General features: G+C 40.1%; 1 protein-coding gene and 1 long non-coding RNA gene across 2 annotated transcripts in view; both read left to right on the top strand.

The window, feature by feature from the left end:
- LOC135706600 (uncharacterized) overlaps positions 1-15,032 on the top strand; it is a 247,376-nt gene that overhangs the window by 117,685 nt on the left and 114,659 nt on the right. The window lies entirely within an intron of this gene.
- The window catches only part of LOC135706545 (probable serine/threonine-protein kinase DDB_G0268078), a 30,231-nt gene that overhangs the window by 11,787 nt on the left and 3,412 nt on the right, over positions 1-15,032 (top strand). The gene's annotated exons all lie outside the window — the stretch shown is intronic.

The raw sequence follows: 15,032 nt of genomic DNA, 5'->3' as shown, positions 1-15,032 counted from the left end.
AATTGAGTGACTCAGTATCATTTGATATACGACAGTGGAGTATGGAATAAATCCAGCAAAATGGTCCCGAACAGACAAGTCGACCCGATGTCGGATCAATGTCAGGCTAATTTAAGGTCGATGTCAACCCAATGTCGTGTTGTTGTCGGGTCAATTTTGGGTTTATTTTGGGTTTATTTTGGGTCAATGTCGGGTCAACATCGGGTTGGGGTTTGATAGAAGTCAGGATGGTGTCGGGTTGGCTTAGCTTTTTCGCCGGAATGTCGACCAGACCTCCGTTTGTGTGTAGGTTACACTCAATTGAATGATATATAGCGTTTCTCAAATGAGAATGAGCCATGCCTTCGTCAAATGACTAAGAAACTGATATCACCCATTCGGAGGAGGTCCCCTTTGATAGCGAATAGCTACTTTTCTCAGTTTCATCAAAAATGTTCAAATGATTTTGAGAATTTACAGCAATGGTTGTGGTAACATAACTTTTTATTTCCATTGATGAACGTGTTACATTTGCTCAAATATATCTTATTAACAATATGACCCATTCATGCCTTTTCCATACATTGCAATGGCGATTCGAAAAATAATGCTTCACGTACCATCTAGTGTTGAAAAAGATCAGGAACAATCACACAATTTCAATCGAGGGGCGCGAATATTCTTACAAAAATAATAGTCAGATTATTTTCATTAATTAAATTTTGTGTTTTAGATGAAAATTTTTCCGCTGTTTACTACTCACAAAGCAAAATAATATGCTGAAATACAAACATTTAAAATATTATACTATTGTTACCCCTCGTGAACATAAACAAATACATTGTTACCTTTTTGACCACAGAAGCGCTTTCATCGCTAAAATTTCTCTAAAAGCGAAAGAGTGGATCATATTAATAACATAATATATTTGATTTGCTGTTTTTTTTTATCTAGCTCGTTTATTTAGAAGGTTCAATTGCGTTAGCTTTACGGAGCCAATAATTCATTGTTCATTGTTTTTAACAAAATTCACATATATCTTGGGCCGAATACTCGAGGTTAGAGGGGTACATTGTTGAAGGATAGGATTGATTTGTTGTTACATTTCATTTGATTTAGCCTGAAGGCACATAACATATGTGGAACTCGATCATCAAAAACCCACCCATTTTCAGTGATTTCAAGTGGTATAGAAGGACATCAATCTGTTAAATTGATTATACCAGCTGTAAAATGAGTAAGAGGATCAAGGGGGTAGTCAATTTTATTAAAATAATTCTAACGTGGTTTTTAATGGTATGTCTTCTTAGTACTCCTTAATTCATGTCTTAGTATTTCCTTAATCATTTACGTTATTTATTTATAATGATATAGCTAGCTTTAACAAAATTATCACCTTTCTTCACGAGGCAAAATATTTACGTTTGCAATAAAAAAGTAGACATAATTTGCCGATTTTTTTTGCGATGAGCTGCCACCCAACTATTCACAGCCCAATTTTGATACCAAAACATATTGTTTTTTCTGTTATTATGGCCAAAAAAGTGGGAAAACTTCACGCGTTCATTTCTTTTTACTCTTAATTTGCGCGGATTCATTTTTTCAATTTTTTTCTTTGTGGTTAACTTAGAATACAAAAGTATATACTATTTTTTCTTTGGACATTTTTTTTTGTAACTAATTGCATCAATCTTTGATTTTATTAGGTTTCATATGAGGAAATAAACGACTGGGCAAAATTGGAGTTAAGTGCATACATGTTGTTTGCATTACAGTAAATTACTGTTTAACAGCACGCTTGGTTGACTTCTGATTGACTTGAAAATACTAGTGAAAATATCCTTTTAAAACCCCCCAGTAGAGCTAGTCGAAAAAAGAATGGCCGCATTATCAGATGAGCTGTAAACAGCAAACTCCGTCAACAATTTAAACAGCGGAGGAACAAAAGAGACGATAAATTTTCTGGGGTTCATCTTTTTACACTCATTGCACATTACCTTGACAATTGACAAATCGCCTTTTCGTTCACTTTGTAACTCTTTCCTCTATGGTATAATCCATAAAATCCTATAAGCAAACATCAGCCTGTTTGTGAAACATGGTGAACATTTCCTTACCCTTTCACTCCTATGAAAATCCCTTAAGATACTGTCAATCTTTCCATGAAAAGGCGCCGGCTTGCTGGTATCATGGTGGAATGATGAGATAAGACAAAACTCGCTAGATTTGAAGCATAGATTGTCAGATGCTCATGGGATTTTACCATAGGAGTAAAGAGTTTCAGAGTCGCCGTCAACATCAATGCTTACTGAGCATGCAACCATATATCTGCTTTTCTTTCATAAGGGCCAATGCCGCAAACGTAAATAATTACTTTTTCGGCGAATTTCTCGATAATGGAAACTCACTCAAGTAAACTACAAAGATGATTGTGTAGAGCGAGAGTCCTCCTATCCGATAGAATTAGTGGCTTACATTGATTGGCTTTGAACTACGAGAAATTTACGAAAGAAGCCATTGTTTACGTTTTTGACATTGGTCCTTATGAACACTGAGTGTCGATATCACGATTTTTTTTTTGACACATCGATGTCAAACTATGCCAGTTATACCACTGAGGCAACACAAAAAAGGGGTCAACTTTTAGGCAGCTATCTTGCATGAAGTTCCACACATGTTATGTGCTGAAGGGGTCTTCATCTTTGGATTTGGATTGAGTTTTAATAAATTCAAATGATTTTTTTCTCATTTGACAACTAGTTCACATTATTCCTGCTTGGGGGCATATTTTGTTTAATGGCAGTTGAGGAAAACAGATAAAGTTAGAATTGAAATTTGTGGAGCGAAAATCCTTTAAAAAAATCGAATTACATGGCGATGGTATTCAAAAAAGGACTGCACGCCCGGCTTCTGTGTCTTACTAGAACCAGCATTGTTATTGCTATAAGGATTGTTCAGTTTATAAAACGGACATCATAAATTGTCTGTAACTTTTTCATATTACGTAACATTGGTATTGATTATTCGGGATATGTATTTTTTAGCTGATGTATGATATCATTGAGAAGCGCTAATACATAAGATATTTAGCTTCACATAACCGCAACATTTATCCAGATATTTTAATTACACCAGATTTTATTTTTGCATCGTCGTATTCTTCCGTCAACGGTCTTTAAAGACACTTAAATTGAATGCAACAGTTTTCAAATAATCAGAATCCACTCAACGAAAAAATATGGTATCTATAAATAGTTACTTACTTCTATAATAGAACATGAAAATTGAAAAGTTGTATCCGTGCACAAACAGAAGCATCGGGTTAATATTGATGTGATTATACAAATTGCATTTTAGAGTACATGTGATTTAAGGTACCGTTAAAATTACAAGTTGCATCAATTATATTTTTTATTATTGTTTCTATGTTGCTGTTAAGTAGAGCTTCATACATGCCGAAGAAAGCATCAAATTAAATAGACAAAAAATCAGTCCGCATCGTGCTCTCTTCATGTGTGAATCTTTTTTTCTTTTTGCTGAAGGAAGTGTTACTGCTACCTTAACCTACAACACATTTAAACAGCACTTTTCAGTGTTCAAAATTACCTACAAATTAAATTGGAGATTCCTCTTCGATCCCTAAGATTATTATAGTATTTTGCTTGAAAGTCAATTTGAAGAAATGGTTTTCTGCCGACATGGCGCCTAAATGCAAAAAAAGGGCAATCTCTTGCTCCCCCTTATGATGAAATTTATGTGAGTAATCAATTTGATATACTCACGTTAACTTTCCGGGCTTAATGCCAAGAAGGAAAAGGTCCCTCCTATTGTGATAACCACTTCTGCTTCAACTTCAAATTGGCCGTCGGGGTGAATGCCGTGTATTGGCTGAAACCTTGGACGGGTTCAAACCTCTTCTCAAGTATCTTACTGAAAAACAACACATTTTTTACTTACGACACCAAAACAGAATCTCTCAAGACAACCTGAACACATGAGGTTGTCTTGAGAGATCTGTCCAATTTTTGGGAATGTAAGACTTGCGTTTTAAGCGACAGGTAGGAAACGCTCCTCGTTCCCAGCCAGGTACTAATTTATCTGCGGTCAACGAGTAACATATACTCTTATTCTCCAAATTCTGTATCTATATCTGTTGCTAACAATGTTCAGCATGTAAATAGAGCTACTTATACTGCTATTGCAGCTGGTTGAAATCGGTATCAACATTCTTGCCAACATAAATTTAATTCTGATTACTGGTATGCTGAAAACTAACTGCATGTTTGATGCTATTCAAACTGGAATAAATTTGCGAACAATATCTCCATAACTTTAAAATTCAGATAATGATGACGAGCTATTTAAATTTTTGAGAGTTCATTTATCGAAATGATCGTCTTGATGGAGCCTGTGGTGGCGTTGCCATCATTGTTCATAGACGTATCAAATATCAAATACTTTCATCATTTGAAACCAAAGTTTTTGAAACTTTGGGAGTTTCTGTTGAAACAAAATTTGGACAACTTATGTTTTAGCTGCCTATTTTCCATTCCAATGCGTAGCCCAGCAACAGAATTTGCTCAAGGGTGACCTTCAGAAACTTACTGGTCATAGGTTTAAATTCTTCATTATTGGTGATTTTAGTGCAAAACACCGCGCATGGAATAATGCTCAAAGTAATTCCAATGGTAATATTCTGTTTGATGATTGTTCTGCAGGTTATTACACTTTTCAATATCCAAACAGCCCAACATGCTTTTCTTCAGTAAGACATACTTTGTAGCCAATTGGTTACCCATGCTTATTTCGATTCTAATCACCTTCCAGTAACTTGTAAAATATCCCAAAACATAATTTCTTATCCTATCACCTCCCAACAGTGGTTTTCCACGATAAATGCAATAGGCTCACACTTTTTCGAGGCTTTTGTCACATTCTGCTCCATTTATTATTAAAGCTTTGAATCTAATTTACGTCCTATTAAGCATAACCCACACTTAACCTCTCTTTTTTCGAACGGATATGAATTTAAAAATGGAGTGATTCTGCTATAGATGACTTTAAAACTTATTTACCTTTCTATACGTATCGTTGGATTTGATAAAGAGTCACAAATTATTGAGATATTGTAAGAAATCTAAATAACACTGCTTCTTGACTGCAAATTCGTTCTACGAGTTTTAATTCCGTACTAACGCATTGAAACGCCATTGGCCTTTCTAGGTTTTTATTCGTTCTACGAATGAAGACAGAAACCATTGATTAGAAAGGGGCGCTTCTTTTGTTTTGAGAACAATGAGTTTAAATATTCATGCAACGCACTCGTATAGGCTGTGTGTTGTAGCGTATGAGCTAACGCATCGAAATAAACGTATTTTTTTTATTTTTGTACGGTGAAATCTCGCCTAACTGTTCAAAAGGTCCTATCTAACATTTCACTTTTTTTGAAAAAAAAACGAAGTTGAAGATTGACAAAATCTTTTTTCAAAATCTATTTTAAACCATACCAACTTTTGACATGTTAAGAACCTTTAATAGTAAAATGCGATAGTAAAATTGAAATTGAAATTATAATCTACCCGTTTCATACATTTTTTTCTATGAAAACGTGAAAAATGTTACATAGGACATTTTGCTCTTGTCAGGTGTACATTGGACATGTTATATAGGACGTTTTGTTATAATCACAGTTACATAGGTCATTTATGTTTTCAACATTATTTGTTTGTTTTTAAGCATGATGAGTGCATAATTTAAGTTATACCAGTTAAACGAACAACATGAGTATTGGACAATGCATCAACTTTTTTTTAACGGTATATTGCAACACTGCCCACAGATTGTTTTGGTCGATCGTAAGTGATCGCGTGAGCTGCTTTTTATTTTATTTTATTTTTTCCCTTGGTTTGTTTTTTCCGTCGATCTTGTTTTCCGTGCTGAGCACCAATGCTACCGACGTGCCAGGAAGACAGCTCCCACACCTGAACCCTACCTATCGACCCATCAACTCATGAACCGGGGACCAACGGCTTTACTTCCCATCCGAAGAAAGGCGTGATCAGAGATGTTATGCCTCAGAACATCCCGGCGGCGCCGACTGGGATTGAACCCAGGCCTGCTGGGGTGAGAGGTAATCACGCTTAACACTACACCACCGGCGCCGTTACTGCTTTTTATTTGATAACAGTGTTATTTTTGGGGCTGTTCATTAACTACGTAGACAGCTTTTCGGTATTCATGACCCCCCCCCATGCGTAGACAATTGTCCATATAAAAATTTTAAAATTTGTATGGGCCGTGGATAATTGTCAACCCTCCCCCCCTCCAACGCGGAAATAGTAGAAAAATGCTTGGCATGGAAATTCCGATGTGCACAATCACATTGGTTTGGTTTGTTTGAACATTTTAGACATTTTACTAGTATAAAAACAAAGGACCGAAGTACAGATCTGCATTGTTTTAGTTTTTCTGATACTTCAGACGTTTGTCTTGATGAACATAGTCAAACGTCTTATGTAACAGTGAAACATCGTTTATGCAAATTTGGACTTCAGACGTTTTGTAAATTTAGAATTTTCTCAATTCAATTGACATTAATCTGAATGTGTGTGTGTGTATAATGTTCTTAGGTACAAATGTTATAATGTGCATTTATAAACTCGATTTGTTTACGTTTGTTACTTAGGACCTTTTGAAAAGTTACACGAGAAATCATGGATATTATTGATGATTTCAGCTCGATAGTACGGAAATGGGCGATTACAACCAAGAAGCGCTCTACCCTATACATAGTAAATAAATGCTTGTAACCAATTGTGACTGATTTATTTTTTTTTCGTCAAGCAAAGTAGACATGGGCAGCAAGTTATATGGGGTTGGGACACGACTCGAACTTTTGACCCACTATAGGATATTCCAGCTTTATGATGACATATAACAACTAAGATACTCCTCAAAACATCTTCATGAGAAACGAAATCATGCCCTGCAAATTTTCTCATTTTACACCACCAAAGTTAGTACAAATGTTGTAATTAATTATCTCCAATCAAACTTTTGCCTGTATCACATCGAAAACATCACCACGATTTTCTTAATTTTTTGGGGGAAAACCTGCCTCAAAAGACCTTTCAAGGAAGTTTCTAAACATTAAGTTTTATTTTGCACAACACAACACGAACTTTTGCCCCAAACAAACAAAAAAAGTTCTGAATTTTAGCTGGCGCGTAAAATTTCCTCTCGTTTAATTTTAAGCAATAGTTGACATAAACATCGAAATTGCTTACAAGCTAGTATGCATAATTGATAATTTATGCGACATTGTGCTTACATTTACCAGAAAAATCATGTAAATTTACGCCAAATCTAGCGTTAATAATGTATGAGCTATATATCGCAGAATTTTATATTATTATTTTCATACGGTTTAGGTTATTCCAGCTTCCTGATAACATACGAAAAACCTGATACTCCTCAAAACATCTTCAATAACATTATTCCCTCAATATTGATTTTTTTCTTGTTCTACGCCCTCGAAATTGGTACATAGGGGAAATGGATGTAATGTCGGCCTACATGCCCCTAATTTGGGCCCATACATAAATTAAGCAATCGACTAAATGTTCAATAGTGACCAAAAATATCCATTAGTACCGTCCAAATGACGCGTTCATCTAGATAAATTTGATAAAAAGCAGATTTTTAGCAATGGGCCCAATCTTAGATCCATAAGCTAAGATTTGAGCCATTTCCCCAATGTTAAAATTTATTATATCCAAACACATTTTGCCTAGGGTACATGTCCCTAACTTCGGTCTAATATGAAGCCACCATATGCCATATCTTATTGAATAATTGAACTACAAATGGTATTTCACTAGCAACATGCAAGTTAAAATATTCTTATTATTTGGATATTAAATAAGCCCGACCGAAAATTGTAAAACTCACTTTTTTAACATGAAAACTCTCCAGGTACGTGGATGTAATGTCGGTCTACTGTACTCAAATTGGGTCTATAAATGGATGCAACTTCGGCCTATCGAAGTTGACCTTCGATGTGCAAAGGTCCGGCATGTGAAATCGCGCTTCTTTTTCACTCCTCATCATTCATATGTAACTACATTGTTGACGTCACTTACACTTCTCGCGTATGAACTGATGAGGAAGAAAGAGACAGTGTTTTCTTTCCGGTTGATCCAGATAACACAAACCACGATGCTTTTAGAATCAACATAAAAGTCAAATACATCACCACACATACGACGAACTGTCAAGTCAATTCCAAATCAATATGTGAAATGGGCCTATGTTCCAAATGTAAACAATGGCAACCCAACAGCTGCATCTGGTAGAGTGCTCAATCAAATGATGTAGTTAGTTTGCGTGGACGTTGTGATTCATGAGCAATCGAGTAAAGTCATTATTTACATTCGGTTCATAGGACCCTGCACTTTGGTCAGATAGCGTAAAGGGCGTCGTTATGCCACTTTGGTCGTGGCACATTTCGAGTATGAGAGAGTGATTGCAGTTTGTTCAAAAGTACCTGTGTAAAATGCAAGTACTTTCGATGATTACCCGTAGTTGTTACAGTGAAGATATACACCCATATTCTCGTTTACACACTCACATTTTTTCGCCGAGATTCCAACATCCGAGTAGTTCTGCAATTTATTTTGCCGAGATTCAGTAAAACAATTGCCGAGACTCAGAAAACAAATATGATTTTGCTGCGATATCAGCAAAAGTAAATGCCGAGGTAATCGGCTGTTGGAGATTTTACCGAGCTAGATTAAGTGTGTATGTCTGGACGTGTTTGTCATCAGTGCTGATAAAAATCCTTTCTTCTACACTCAATTTAGCTGAATATGAAGAAAACCTTAACAGATAGACCAACTACCTGCATGAATTTGAATTTTGATATAAACAAATTCCCTTGATCTAGGCAACCTCTGAGAATCAAAAATAACATTTGTTTTTCTTCATTCGTGGCTGGATTTTCATTATCGCCTCTGTTGTTGTAAATATTGATATTCGTCTTTATCTTCGTCGGGATGATATTGAGGATCAAATGCAAAATGATTATTGACGTAGGACTACGTCTTTGATTTCTATATGGGGGTACACTTTGTGAAAACTGAAAATGGAACATGTAACAAATTATGAAAGATTTTGAACGTTATTAATTCAATAGCCCCTTGTCCAATTTCAATAATTTTATGACCAATCGATCAGAAATATGGCTACGCATCGATAATAATGCTTCCGAATGTTGATTTTCAACAAGAAACTATTGAAAAACTGGTAAATGTTCAGCATTGTCCAAAAGCGTCGAATTAACTAACAAATCCACCAATTACCTACATGCATATGCTGCTTCCCCAGCACAGTCGTCAGAGAGTAGTAAGTAGACGAATCAAGTCGAATTGGCATTCGCCTCCGATCCTCGGGCGCGTGCGAATAGGGAGGATGAAATTGCGTAATATTTTGCACACTCATCGCCATATTCAGAACCACACGCTCCCAACGACCACACAAAATGCTCTCCAGAGTTGTAATCTTGTAACCAAACATGGAAAAAATTTATCCCATAGAGGATTAACATTTTGCATATTCTGCATAAAAAATACATAAAAATTCTAAAAAATCAAAAAATACAATTTAACTAAAATTTCTAGGAAAAACTCAAAATCTCGAAATCAACCCCGGGTCAGAAAGCGAACGCATGAACATACATTTTTGAGAGCATGTTTTTTAACTCGTACACGGAATAGTTTTGCTCCGTTACTGATTGCATAGAATCCACAGAACAAACTTAGCCGATCTAAATCTGAATTTTAAAAGTTCACTTAAATAACTCTCTTATGGAATCTTTGTAGTGGCCCTGAAAAGGGCCGGTTTTGTAGATTTTCGACGGGAAAATTAAGCGCGTTCACCACGGATACGATGTTTGTGACACGCTTGGCGTGGATGACACACAGGTTGGTATCTTCGAACAGACCGACCAGATAAGCCTCGCTAGCTTCCTGTAGAGCCATAACAGCTTAGCTCTGGAAGCGCAGATCGGTCTTGAAGTCCTGGGCAATTTCACGCACCAGACGCTAGAAAGGCAACTTGCAGTTCGGTCGATTTCTGATAACGACGGATCTCACGCAGAGCGACGATACCTGGCCGGTAGCGATGAGGCTTCTTTACTCCTCCGGTAGCTGGAGCGCTTTTGCGAACGGCTTTCATTGCCTACTGCTTGCGAGGAGCCTTTCCTCCAGTGGACTTGCGAGCGGTCTGCTTGCGAGCCATTTTCCATGGGTACGATGTGGAGTCGATGAAAGCAAACTGTAGAATAAAAAAAAATTTTGTTTAAATGATCTTTATTTTAGTTTAACTTGGACGATTACCATATAATTTTTTTACTAAGTGATTTAATTGCTTTCTTCATCTTTAGGTATGGGCAAAATTCAAAATTTGTTTTACAGAATTAGTCCTAGACTTAGTACACGGTCGACCACCTTGGAGGGATTGGTTTGTTTTGTTTTTAGAATTTGAAGAGAAACTACTTAATACTACTATTTACAGCTTAAAACCTACTCTACTATATACACTTAACCTACTATGTACAAATTGCTTATTAAAGCATGTTCAGAAAGATTGCATTTTTGAATAAATTTAGTTGTCATATCATCAATTTTGGAATCTACTTTGGGAATTTCTGCCTCTTGATGGAGGTCTGCTATTCTTGTGTCGAATGGACGATCTAGGATCATCCTCAACACTCTATTCTGTGCAACCTGGATTTTGTTCCTGTGGGTCTGAGCGCACGATTCCCACACCGGGGCGGCATAGAAGATCGCGGGGTCTATGATCTGTTTGTAAACAGCCAGTTTGTTTTGCCTTGAGAGGCGGGATCTGCGGCAAATGAGCGGATACAAACACCTAACCAAGGCGGAGCACTTAACTAGGGTTTTCTCTATGTGCGAGCGGAACAGGAGCTTCTCATCGAACAACATCCCGAGATAAGTAACATCAGTGGACCACTCGACCCTTGTACCATCCATTTTTACGGTACAGGAGGGAGACGGTTTAAGTTTTAATGATTGTCTGTGAAGGAACATGATCGCTTGGGTTTTCGAGGCGTTGATTTTGATTTTCCACGTGGTGGCATAATCAGTAAAGGTGTCAAGGCATCGTTGGAGCTTGTTCGTAATTTCACGAGGCATCCTACCCTTGACAGCTATCGCGGTGTCATCTGCAAACAGAAAGAACACGCAACCGTCTCCTAGAGGAGGGATGTCCGACGTGTAGATGCTGTAAAGCAGTGGTCCCAGCAGACTCCCTTGCGGAACACCTGCTGGGATCGGAAATTGTCCCGAAAGGGAACTATTCAACGACACCCTGAACGACCTTTGCTGGAGATAGTTACGGGTGATTTTCACAAGGTATGGTGGAAAGTTGGAGTTACAAAGCTTGTATATAAGTCCGTCGTGCCAGACATTGTCAAACGCCTTTTCGACGTCTAACAAGGCCATGGCTGTGGACTTGGATACAGCTTTGTTACTCCGGATGTTATTCATCACCCGCACTAGCTGATGATTGGTGGAATGCCCCTTACGGAACCCGAACTGTTCCGGAAGAAGAATGTCATGTTCCTCCACAAACTTGTTTAGTCGGCTGAGGATCAATTTTTCGAACAGCTTGCTCAGCGCTGAGAGCAGGCTAATCGGTCTGTAGCTTGACGGTAGTAAAGGGTCTTTCCCAGGTTTGCGGATCGGGATGATTTTTGCCACCTTCCAGATGCTTGGAAAGTAGTGCAGCTCCAAGCATCTGTTGAAGGTGGCAGCTAGCAGCGAGTGCACCCTCGGGCTGAGATTTTTCAACGCTAGGTTGAATATTCCGTCAAACCCGGGAGCCTTCATGTTCTTACTGTATTTCAGCGCTGAGCAAATTTGTTCCTCTGTAATCCGTTCTTCTGGAGGGACGGCACAAGGGGAGGCATCTAACGTCAGGACGCACTGCGCAACCTGGTTCTCGAGTGGACTTGGGATTTTAGAGCCAAGCAAATGCGACTGGGCAATGTGCTCCCCAATCGCATTGGCCTTCTCTTCGTTGGTGATAAGCCGTTCGTCATTGACTCTAAGTGGTGGAATGGGCTTGGGGTGAGACTTCAGCACCTTGGCAACCTTCCAGAATGGTCTGGAACGGTCGTCCAGGTTCTGAACGAGCCGCCCGAAACTCTCGTTCCGGATTGAGACCATTCTGGAAGCGATCTGCCGATTCAGATCGACCATTTCGTATTTACGCTGCAGATCCCCAGTCCGCTGAAACTGGCGTCTACGAACATTTCTGAGCCGAATCAAGAGTTTGGTGTGGGAATCAATTGCTTGAAACTTACCCCTCACAGGAACTCGTCGAACGCACTCTTCGTCAGCCACGGATATGGCTTGATGGAGACCCTCCAGGGCCCGGTCGATGTCCTCCACTGTGTCGAGCGGTGGGTTGTCGTCGATGTGGCGGTCGACCACGCGTCGAAACTGGACCCAGTTGACTCGATGGTAGTCCTTCCGCTGGCACGGTGCAGGGGCCACGTTGTAGCCCAGCTCGGTCAGCACCGGTTGGTGGTCCGAACTCAGGTCGTTGACGGCAACCGGCTTGGCTAATCTGGTGTTTGCCAAGAACAGGTCCAGCGTCGATGGGTTGCCCGTCGGTGATGTGAAGGTTGGTTCGTCCGGAAACCAGACGGAATAGAGACCATGCTGGGACACCGCAGTTGGCGCATGTGGGAGCGGCTTCCTCGATGCTGTCGCAGTCGTCGATCTTGTGGTTTTTGCCGCATTTGATGCAGCGGCTGGCCATGCGGCAGTTCCTGGTGCCGTGCCCGAACAATAGGCAGTTCGAGCACTGAGTGACGCCACGGTGGGTTGGCTTATACCGCTCCCACTTCACTACGATGTGGAACAGTGTGCGTGTCGTATGGAGATCCTTCACGGTTGTGGAGTTCTTCTGCAGATGGACCAAGTAGAGCTGGTCACGATACTTGATGGCCTTGCTGCGGGTCATCTTGTGGATTTCGACCGGCTTGAGGCCGTTCGCCTTAATCTCGTCCATTAAGGTGGTGGTGTCCATGTCGTGGAGCCCGCGCAGCACCACTTTCAGCGGCTTGGTGGCCTCGACGTCGTGGGAGAAGTACTCCAGCTTCATCCTGTCCAAGAGGGCCTGGACTGCGTTGTAGTGATTTTCGGCCGAGACCATCAGTTTGTAGCCTTCCGTGCACCGTTGAATGGTGCAGCGAAGGCCCTGCTTAATGTAGAAATCCAGCTGCTCCCATAGCCCGGGAGGGAAGCCCTTCACATAGAAGGGTGGCAACTTAACTTTTTTAGGCACCGTCTCAGGGTCCGACTGCGGCTGGGCTCCGTTCTGCAGGGCGGAGAACGGATTGTTGCTCAGCAGCTTTTTTGCTGCCGATGCGGTGGCGCTGATGTCTTCAGGTCTGGGTCGTTTAGTTCCGGGAGGCCCCGGCTGCGGGTCCGCAACGCCTGTCGGGACGGGCAATGGGGTTTTCTTCTGCTTCTTCTGAGCTGGCTCGGTGGTCGCGCCGTCTCCTGGGAGAGTCTGTTTTCCCGGTAAGCCGGCACTCGCGTTACCGCGCGATTTCTTACCCATGGCTGGGTCAGCGAGAGCGTCACTATACAACGCGGAGCTAATTCGACTTGCGAACAAACGAACGAAACTAGAGAGAATTCAAATCGACTGAACTGCTCAACAGTCTGGCAGCGAATGACACTGAATAAAAAAAAAAAAAAAAAAAAAAAAAAACGACTTCCATTCTTTTTTATAACATGCGTTTGCTGATTTCAACCAATCAGAAACGATGAAAGAATAAGAACACAACAACTAACAAGAAGAATTTAACCCTCGAGTAGGTTTAAAAAAGCCGAAATTTGAAATTTTTGTTCACTTTCGTTTCAACCTTCACCGACGACACATCTACCATCACATACAATGACTGGACGCGGCAAGCGAGGAAAAGGACTCGGCAAGGAGGAGCCAAGCGTCATCGAAAAGTGTTGCGTGATAACATTCAAGGCATTACTAAACCTGCCAGCCGCCGTCTGGCTCGTCGTGGTGGAGTCAAGCGAATTTCCGGGCTTATTTACGAGGAAACCAGAGGCGTGTTGAAGGTGGTTTTGGAGAACGTTATTCGAGATGCTGTTACTTACACAGAACACGCTAAGAGGAAGACCGTCACCGCAATGGATGTCGTTTACGCTCTGAAGTGACAGGGACGCACTCTGTACGGTTTCGGAGGATAAATTAGCATCATCGGCTCAGACAGAAAAACGGCCCTGTTCAGGGCCACCAAATGAATTAAAAAGGTGTTTTTGATTAACTTTCTTGTCAGGATTTGAAAGGTGGTAGGGATGTGATCGAATGATGATTTTTTTCAGTTTAAGGTTGTTAGATTTAACCTACACAGAGAAAAAAAATTACCCTAAATTTAAGTTCTTTTTACTTAATTTTGGGTAATTTTGAGTTTTGCATCCTACTCTCACTTTTTGTTCACGAAATTTAAAAAAAAAAGCGAAAAGAGGTCAGGTTTCGACCAATAGCAGATAGATTTTAATTCTAAACAAGCCAAACGATTGGAAATTTATCTACCAATCTGCTAAAATGAACACTTAGTTAATTTTCAATAGGTCACTATTGAAAAATACCAAATGTCCAGCAATGGTGATCAAAATTATCACCGAATGACTGAAAACAGCGCATTCCCTAAAACAGACTTAAAAATCGAATTCGATGCGGTCCCACTGAACGGTGCTCATTCAATCACCGTAAGTGGTGGTGTCCAGTCCAGCAGCAGCAGTAGTAGTAGCAGCAGCAGCAGCAGGAGTGCTTTCAACAACAACAACAACGAAAGGTTGCCTGCAAGCAGCGAGCTGCAGAGCTCCAATCATAGAGAAGGAGGAAGAAGTCCCACCGCTAGGCTAGGATCGGAATCAGTAGCTCGTCGTGCTCAGCTCAGCATTACTCAACCAGTATACAAAACGGTTCTTTTCAGG

This window comes from Ochlerotatus camptorhynchus, unplaced genomic scaffold (genome assembly GCF_037179485.1).
Source record: "Ochlerotatus camptorhynchus isolate MF236.1 unplaced genomic scaffold, CSIRO-AGI_Acam_v1.1 ptg000284l, whole genome shotgun sequence".
NCBI classification, from domain to species: domain Eukaryota; kingdom Metazoa; phylum Arthropoda; class Insecta; order Diptera; family Culicidae; genus Ochlerotatus; species Ochlerotatus camptorhynchus.
The sequence above is the reverse complement of the archived record's forward strand: the minus strand, read 5'-3'. Positions and strand labels throughout refer to the sequence as shown.